This window comes from Pinus tabuliformis, chromosome 1_1 (genome assembly GCF_031772625.1).
Source record: "Pinus tabuliformis cultivar Carrire ecotype Pingquan chromosome 1_1, CPIR1, whole genome shotgun sequence".
Taxonomy (NCBI): domain Eukaryota; kingdom Viridiplantae; phylum Streptophyta; class Pinopsida; order Pinales; family Pinaceae; genus Pinus; species Pinus tabuliformis.
The window spans coordinates 249302298-249312466 of NC_142297.1; the positions used below are offsets into that span (position 1 = coordinate 249302298).

Consider the following 10169-nt stretch of genomic DNA (forward strand, 5'->3'; position numbering starts at 1 on the left):
AATGGGATAATCACTAGTATTATAGGGACCCAACACACTTAGGGGTTGCTTCTACATGAGAATGTCCTCATCTAGAATTTTACCTAGCTCTTCTTTAATAGGAACTCAGTAGTTTGATCATTCATATCAATATAAAGTTGGACAATCTAGTCAATAAAGACCTATGTATCCATTACATATTGGGTTGCCACCATATGGAGAGCAATATGCATGTTCACCTTATCCTCCCTATGGAGGACCATCATATGGTAGTGTCCTACAGTATTCAAGTCAACCTAGCATTTGTGTTTGTCAATGGAAACCAAAAATGGTAGTTCAACCAAGGCTTGTGTATCCAACACAACCAATGGAAATATTGTCACTTATTCCTACTACCCCTATTTTTACTACAGTACCACAGTCACAAGTTCAAACTATTGTATCTTAACCAGTACAGACTAGTCCTTATACCTCACAACTGCAAGTCTTGGGTAAAGAAATTCAAGTTTCTCATGTTGTTGTATAAAAACCACCTGTGTCCGTGGGTCAACAACCTTAGGTTATTATACCATTATTTGGACTGACTCAAGCTTACACTAGTATAGTTTATTCATAACCCATCCAACCTTTGATTGATGGGCAACAACAATCCTTAAATCAACAACAGTTGTACCAACAACACCAATAGTTGATTCAACGACCGTGGCAACCCCAATTTCAATAGCCTCAATTCTAGCAATTCCAACTCTAATTTGGACTTGCCTAATAGGCTCAACCTGGTCTTGGATAGTATCAAGATTACCAAGGTCGTGGTCAAGAAGGTTTTGTAGGTTATGAACAACAGAAAATTCAACTTGGTTATCAATAACCACGAGCTTCTTTCAACAATTTTACGACCTTAGCCACCACATTTCTAACCCACTTCTAGTTACCTATCAGATACAAGACTAGAATGGAACTACTAACCAACTTTAAACAGACTACTGCTACCCATATATCAGATAATATTCATGAATGGCAGCGTCATTGTTGAATGGTTAAGTATGTCCTTGATCAGCTTTTGGCTGAGTAGTTCATAAAATCTTTGTTGCTATCAATCACCGAAGATGCAGTGAAAGGTGGAGTTGTCATAGAAGAACAAGTATTTTCTTGTGCCCAATATTTGGATTTGATTTACACAAAATCTGGCATGCTCTACGACAAAATTCCTAATGCACCCTGAGCAACTTTCATTGTTCCTCCTCCTCCACAATCGAGCAAGGAATCTCATGCTTGTGACGGTGTGATCGGTTCTTTGAGCACGTAAACGGTAGGAAGACCATCTCGTCCAACTCTTGCCATTACCCATCAAACTACCAATGCATCAAAAAACACTCTTGCTTCAGAAATTAATGTCATTTCATATAACAAAGGAAAAAATCAAAAGCAACCAGGAGGCAAGAAGAAGGGGAACAATAAGAAACAAGATAATTCCCCTCAAGAGAAATCATCTTAAAAGGTCTCCCTCTTATTCATGATCACGATCATGCTATTCATTTGATTCCAGGAAGTGTTCCTCCATAAATCAGGGTGTATAGATATCATTATTCCCAAAGGAGTGAAATTGAACGTATGGTTGCAAGAATGCTAGAGGCTAGTATAATTCAACCTAGCCAGAGTTCTTTCTCTGCTTCAATAGTATTGGTGCACAAGAAGGATAGATCATGGTGCATGTGTCCAGATTATAGGGAGCTCAAAAAGCTCACTATTAAAGATAAGTTTCCCATTCATGTCATTGACGAATTATTGAATGGATTGCATGGATCAATTTACTTCACCATGTTGGATCTTCATTTAGGATATCATTAAATCAGAATGAAGATGAAGACATTCTAAAAACAGGCTTTAGAACTCATGAGTGTCACTATGAATTTTTGGACATGCCTTTTGGCCTTACCAATGCAGCTTCTACATTTTAAGGTTTGATGAATTCCATTTTCAAACCCTTCCTTAGAAAATTTGTGTTAGTATTCTTTTATGATATACTAATCTACAACAAGTCTTGGAAGGTTCATGTTGAACATGTTAAAAGGGTGCTACAACTATTGGAGGAGAAACAATTATATGCAAAAAGATCCAAATGTTTCTTTGGAGTACAAGAGGTGTAATATCTAGGTCATATTGTATCTCATGAAGGAGTTAAGGTAGACCCTAGGAAAATTAAAGCCATTAAGGAATGGAAAATCCCCGCATCCATAAAGAATTTGCAAGGATTTCTTGGGTTGACAGGGTATTATTGCAAGTTCATTAAGAATTATGGGAAAATAACAACACCTCTAACAACACTAGTGAAGAAAGATGCATTTTTATGGACTCCAGAAGCAACAAAGGCCTTCAAATATCTTAAAGAGACAATGTGCCAAGCAGCAGCCTTAGCTACACCAGACTTCACAAAATCCTTTATTGTGGAATGTGATGCTTCAAGAAATGGAATTGGTGCTATTTTAATGCAGGATGAAAGACCCATTGCTTTCAAAAGTCGTCCAATCAAGGGAAAGTATTTACACAAAGCTATTTATGAGAAGGAAATGTTGGCAATACTGCATGCAATTAAGAAATGGCGACCCTACCTAATGGGAAGACATTTCAAGGTAAAAATGGATCAAGATAGCCTTAAATACCTTTTAGAACAAAGATTATCCTCGGAAGAACAACAAAATTGGGTCACAAAGATGTTGGGTTATGAGTTTGAAATCATCCACAAAAAAGGGAAGCAAAATGTTGTGGTAGATGCACACTCAAGAAAGGATAAGGATTTGGAAGCATTGTTATGTGCCATTTCTATTATCCAACCAGATTGGATAAACGAAGCAAAGGGGGAATGGAAGAATGTTGAAGAAGTGTGGGCACTTATTAGAAAGTTACAAAACGATTCCAGTACATCTGATACAATTAACTAGAAAAATGATTCGTTATGGTACAAAGATCGCTTATACCTTTGTAAGAATTCCCAACTCAAACAAAAGATTCTTCTGGAATTGCACACTTCTCCCTTAGGAGGGCACTTAGATTTTTTAAAAACTTACCATAGGGTTAAGAAGAAATTTTTTTGGGATGGCCTTAAATCAGATATTCAAAAGTTTGTGGTGGAATGTTTGGTTTGCCAACAAAAGAAAGCTGAAACAATTAAGACACCAGGTCTATTAGAACCTTTATCCATTCCAAGCCAACGTTGGGAGGAGGTTTGAATGGATTTTATCACAGGTTTACTACATTCACTCCCTCTAATAAATTGTACCATAGTTCGACTTGGCTCAGCTAGTTGACTGCATAACACATTAGTGAACCAACCAACGACATACCACTGGTAGCTCGAAACAAGTTTATAGCTTAGATCTATTTCATTTTTTGAAGATTGTTTAAGGGTATAGTCCCATTAGTTTATAGACCAGTAATGGGTATCTCAAACATAGGTGGACTATCGAGTGTAGTAATATTGGACAATTGTGCAACAAGACATGTGGATAGTCTCCATACATGTGGACAATTGTTTCTACCTATTGGAGAAACTCAATTGAAGGCTTGGACTCAACATTAAAGGATTCGACCTATGAAGTAACCCAAAATTTTCGTGACGAAATTCAAGTTTGAGGAGCTAACTTGAAGATATTTGTGGCCCATGTTAGGAAGCTTGTCTGAGAAATTTTAATTACCCTTGTAGCAGAGCTCTGGAGTAGAATTGAAGTTATCTCAAGCGCATACCTGTGTCTATTTTAGGCTTTGGATTTGAGGAACAAAGCTAAGTCGTTGCTTGTATCTATGGAGGAGTAGTGAATTATTGTGATAGTGAAGGAGCCTTGGGTAGTGAAGAAATTAAAGCACTGGACAATGAAGCAATTTCGGCCTTGAGCAGTGAAGAAATTGAAGTTCTTTGACCAAAATATTTTCTGCATATGTGTGTGGAGTAGTCTATGAAAAGTGTGAAGTTATGGTTTGTCTTGAAGACATGAAGACTTGTGAAAGAGACTCCAATTTTTCATAGCCTGTTAGAAAACAATCGAAGAGTAGTGTGCAAGCATAGTGGAGAAGACTTTGTAGATTTTCCTTGGTCATGTCAATATATTTGGGTCATTGTCAATATATTTGGCACATTGGATGATATAAAATGTTTAAAAATTAAATTAAATAATTGAAAATAATAATATATATACAACTTTTTATTTGGTTAGTTTTGTATTTTATTTCATATAAAGAAATAAAAAATTTTAAAGTATTAATCTGTTGTTATTGTGAAAGTCTAGTCAAATCTATGGGAGCTAACATGTAACATATATTTTAATTATTGTGCAGAAATATAAGAGAGTTAGTTTTTAGGAGTTATTTTGATTATTTTAATATATAATATATAATAATTTTTTAATTATTAAAGGGTATCTTTTTTACTTTCTCAATTATTAACTGGTTTAGGTTTATTTTAAAAGTATTTAGAAGGTTTAAATCTCCTTTCACTCAAAAAGAGATTTGTATCTAAAAATATTTGGTCCCTCTAAGCACTTGTAAATGGGAAGTTAAGATGCCTCTAAGGTTTTATTATCAATTATAATTATAATTATTAATTTATATTTTATTTTATTTAACCAATTCAAAATGTTTACCAGACATTACAACATCTCTACATAGTCCAAAATTACTTTTAGCCTTTTATTATTTTTTAATTGATCCCAAATGTAAATGTTTACAATCATCTACACCATACACTAGTCCAAATATTTATAAAGTATTTTGGCTTTGAAATGATTTATGGTCATTAGGGAATCGTTATTGATAAACCATGTTATGGGCCCATGGTATTGTAACAAAGAATTTTTTAGAAGTTAAAAATATCCATGCTAAAATGTTTTTAAATATCCATGATTAAGAATCTTGTTAAATTGTATTTTTATTGTAAGTACTATGTTTTAACACAAAAAATGTTATAACAATAAATTCAAATAAAATATTCATAATTTTCTATTTTGAAATGAGTTATGGGTTTTTTGTTTATGGTATTGATAAGACATGGTATTGGCCCATGGTATCTTAAGGAATCCTATTTAGAAATTCTTTATGTGTTTATTAGTTAAATTTAAATATGGTTACAAAATCATTATCATAATTTATATGGTAAAATAGACGTTAATTTATATGTTATATATATTTTAATGTCATCTATATAGTATGATTTTCTTTTATCTAAAAATTTGTTGGTAATTTTATTAGTAAAATAAACTTACAATTAAAAAATTAAATTTAAAAAAATTACATCTAACGCCTACACATACACTATAATGGGTTGTTCATCACCTCTTAACGCAACTAGATTCATGGTTTTGCATATTATAGAATCTTCTGTGGGTAGCCTCACATGCTCATTTAAATGACGAAGACATGACATCCACTAGTATGCTGACGTTAACTAGGTTGAAAAATTAAATTTCAAATAAAATCTTTGTTTAAGGAGATTCTTGCACAATTCAAAATTTCGTGGTGCCTAGAATATCATGCCTTTTCAAATATATTAATTTTCATAGAAAAATCCATTTGAAGCTTCCAAATTATCCAATTTTATTTTAAATAATTATTGATAACAACTTGCACAATTACAAGAAATGGTTCTAGGTGCAAGGAAGAGTGTGAGGAAGGATTTAGAAAGGGAATTCCAACAATATGGGAGAAAGAAAGGACACAAAAGAAGAATTTACAAGTCTCAAGGGAAACATAAAATGTGTAATAGTTTTTCAGTTCACTCTCTTACAAACTATGAGGTTGTCTCCCATTTCATGTTAGTGTCCTGTGCTTCACCTTAATGGCTAACTGGTAGCAATAGATTCTCTGAGGCTACTTTGGTTTTCTAGGTTTTTATTCTAAACCCAAGGCAAACCCTAGCATTCTTCACTTGACATTGAGTGCCTCGCGCTCTCCCATCATTTATTTTTGTCCACTTTTCAAATGTACTGTCGACTTTCCCATGGATGTATCTTGTTGTTACTATTGGCTTTCACCTATTATGGGTTTTTTTTTTGAAACTAGCCTTTTCTCTAATGGAATTCCATGTGAGATTATGAGATCCTTATGGGGTTCCATACTACATTGACCTCTAGGAAGGCCACAAGCCTAGACACCTGGCCAATTGGCTACCACCATATTCCACTACAGTAACACCTCTAAAATATAGGGAGAGATTTGGGTAAAAGCACGTTAATGTGTCTCATTATATGGAAAAAGAAAAAAAGTACTCAAATGAAAAAAGATAAAAAAAAAATAATAATATAAAAATATCAATTAAATGAGTTGAGTTTCATACTTGTTAATTATAAAAAATAAATGCTAAATTTGTAACAAAGCTAACTCACAATAAATTTTGGTAAAAGCTATAGTGAACCTATTTAATGGGTTTAGAAAATACAAATAATGTCATAAAAAGTAAATACTAAATTTGCAAATGTTGGACACCTAATCCTAAAGGGTTAGTGTGGAAGCCGAAAAGACTAAGCAGTCCAAGAGACCTTGGGATCTGAAACCCAAGAGTCACAACATTGTATTATAAATGTACATCTGATGTTAATAAAAAAATGAACTCATTGATTTATCTTTCACATTGTTCGCTGTCCATGTGTGTTTAACATGGTATCAGAGCCACTTGTTTTTCTGTGGCCTGTTATGTGCATGTCTGTCCTGACACTGCGCCCTCTGCCCTGTTGAATATGTGTTTTGGAAATCTGAATGTGCGTTTCGGTTACACCTTGACTGCGCCCTCTGCACTCCCTGGGCTGTGCATATTCCTTTCCTGCGTGCTGTCTGCACTGTCCATGAGCGTTTTATGATAATTACGCTGCTCTGACCTGCGCTGTCTCTGCCATTCTGAATCTGCTCAGCAATCTGCGCTCTGTGTGATAATGGGTAACGCTTGGAATACCTGCTCCAGTTAATGGTCTGAAATTTTTCCTACGCTGCTCATACGCTATTCAGGTTGTAACGCTGGTATCCTATGAAAACATTTCAGTTTCGATTATAACAATCACAATTATAACATGCCATTATAGAAAGACACCACAGGTTGTAACGCTATCCTTTGGACTGTGCTCAGCCTCCTCCCTCTGTCACGCTGAATGTGCTCTCATTTGTGTGACGATGTCGAGCATCACGAGCTTTGAGATACTGTTGTTCAGCTGTAACAAGATTCCAACGCCTCCCTTAATTCTGCGATTCTGACATTGACGGGATTGAGGTGTTCATCCTTAGCAAGATCATGTTCATTAGGGATATGGCCAACATGTACGTAAAAGGAAATTGTCTCTGGAGCTGAAAAGCTGTTATGAAAGCAAAATTTGTACATGCCACTCCGTGGTGCTACAAACTGAAACTTTTCTCCAGATGTTCCTTTCAAGGAATACACAACATTGCCTGCAGGTGCTGTTACCGTGAAGTCAATTCCAGGGTGATCGGAAGACCAGAAGATCTCGTGGTCGACAACGACGAAATTGCCAGAGACGTTATCTCCTTCGTATTCGACATTCTCATAGAGGCACTCCTGGTCGTTCACTGTGAATGAAAGGCCCGCTGTGTAACGTAGCAACGCCAACAGCAACCCCACCACTATACCCACTACTCCTTTCATCGGATTAATCTTACCGATCTTGTTGTACCTTGTTTTCAAGGGTTTTCTCTGACAATTTTTTAATCTGGTCTCCTATTCGATTCCTATTGCGTGCACTTCGTTCGATCTAAAGCCCTGTCTTCGCTGCCTGCTGCCTCTAGTGCGCTTAAACACTGAGGTCAACCAGGGATTTTCTTGTACATAGATCGATCTGAGTTTGCTGCTGATATACATCAGAGTTGCCTGAAGCGGAAGCGTGGGTGGTCCTCGCATTTGTGCCTGTAGAAGAGAAAGGTCCCGTAGGTTCAGGAAGTGCATAAAGAAATTGACTACCTTCGATGGAGGTGTAATATTGCATGTATCAATTGATTTCATAGTGGCGTGAATGCATCGTGGTAACCCAGTGCACAAAGTGTATGCTCGGAACAAGTGTGATAAGCTAGTTTATGAATTTGTTGCAAGAACCTGTTACGGGGTGCAAGGCAGTGCGATAAGCAAATGGCAGAGTTGTAAATAAGGTCATTGAGAGTTTGATGTTGCTGAGTCTTCGTTGGTCTGAGAAACATTATTTTCTAGATCGTTACACTTTGTTATAGCAGAGGTTGTGATAGCTTGAGATCAAATAATGCGATGGTGTGTGCACTTTGGCGTGTGGCCTGAACATTACAAACATCTCTGCGTTTTATATGCCAAGAATAGCGATTATTCGACTAACATTTTTCTTAGCAAGGGCTTATAATTAGGAGTTGATATTATATTGATCCATGTGGATGAATCATGAGACTATATGGTCCTGAGGTTTATGCTACTTCACTCCTTGAGAAGGGTCAAACCATAAACATCTGTTGAAGTTGTGGTCTGTTTATTTTGAGTCCAAGCCATTCCTGTACCAACTGGTCAAGTCTAATTACATTCAAGTCTAATTACATTCACTATTCTACTGAGGGATGAGTTTTTGGTATTCTGGGACTGATATTCCAGTGAAGTCTATTGTTATCCGAGTTTTTGGTATTCTGGGACTGATATTCCAGTGAAGTCTATTGTTATCCGAGTTTTTGGTATTCTGGGACTGAAATTCCAGTGAAGTCTATTGTTATCCATTAAATAGCACAAAGTGTCGAACCTCTGTTGCTAAAGTAAACACTGAGTTGAAGTTTTCTGGGCAGTGTGTATACCAGGTTTCACTATCTCTGAGTTTAGTCATCTTTTTTCAAGTAATATTCTGTTGAGGTGAATATTCTGTTGAGCACTTGTTCGGATTCGAACTCGGATTGTTACCTGGATTGTTTGCCTTGAAGGAGTTTTATTTGTTGCAGATCCGATTTGTTGGGTTGATCTTCCAATGACCAATAAATTTGGAGAAGCCTCACCCAGAATCACATCCATTATGCATGTAGCAACTCCCAAGCAGTAAATTCAAGTTTGTCTTTGGTGATTGAAAATTCCAGATTGGCTGGCACAAATTATTTCATGTTCAGATCAGACCAAGGTCCTATGACAGCTTATTGAAGAAACCGTGTTGTTGGTAGGCTACCTTCATTTTCGGAGTTGAATATTGTTGCAGAGGAAGTCAATAGAGAAGCAGTCCCAGACTACCTATACAGAAGATTGAGTTTATTTCAGTGGCGTATGCAAATCAACTTGTTCAATTTCTTAATAGAAGGAGCCTATACCAGGTGTACTCCTCCAATAGCCTTGTAACTTCCAGGCCTAAAGCAATCTTTCTAAAGTTGGTTCGTGACCTGCATAGGCCAACTTTGTATTTTCTACAGCGACTTCCATAAAGAATGATCTAGCCCCAAGGCTACAAACTTGTATTTTCTGTGGTTACACTTATCTACAGCCACTGTTCTTCCTAACATTTGCTGAATTTAAAGAACAGAATCTCTGAAAGTCTGGTGATATTTGTATAATTTTGACAGTTTCAAGATATCTCTGGTTGATTTTTCCCTTACATTTTTCTGTGGGATTTGGAGATTTTTAAGGTGTAGAAAAATGGCTAAGCTTGAAAGAATATTAGAATTATTGAAGACTCTAATCATGTCCACTGATAACAACACAGTCAAAATTAAAAAAGCCTCTCTTTCAGACATTCAAACATGTCTGCAATATGCACAAGAAAAGATAGAGTTTTTGCAGCTTGAATCACAACTGCAGCAGGAAGAATTACAGCAGTGGAGTCATCATTCTGAACCTGTTTCTGTTCAGAGGATTGAAACAGACTCCCATAAACAGCAAGTCAATAATGTTACCATTCATTCAAATAAAGCAGCAGTTGTACATGCAGATGCAGAAACTCAGTCTGCACTTCCCAAGCCCATCATCAGACCTTGGGAACAGCTTGTCCACAACAAGCACAGAACTGGTCTTGGATATGACAAGGACTTGTCCTTTCATATTCCAGACTATGCCAAGCCCATTCAGTTTCAGAGTGTTGGATTCATTTATGACAGTTCACCTGCTCCTCATGAGAGTTCAGCTTCAGCTGTTCAAGATTCTGCCCCTCTTCCACAGCAACAACAACAACAAAAACAACAGATCGTGAAATGCCAACACTGTGACCGAGTTGGCCATC

At 36.4% G+C, this 10169-nt stretch overlaps 1 pseudogene; it reads right to left on the reverse strand.

Moving 5' to 3' along the window:
- Nucleotides 1-7080: 7080 nt before the first annotated feature.
- Nucleotides 7081-7768, reverse strand: LOC149212449 (transmembrane emp24 domain-containing protein p24beta3 pseudogene; annotated as a pseudogene).
- Nucleotides 7769-10169: the final 2401 nt, after the last annotated feature.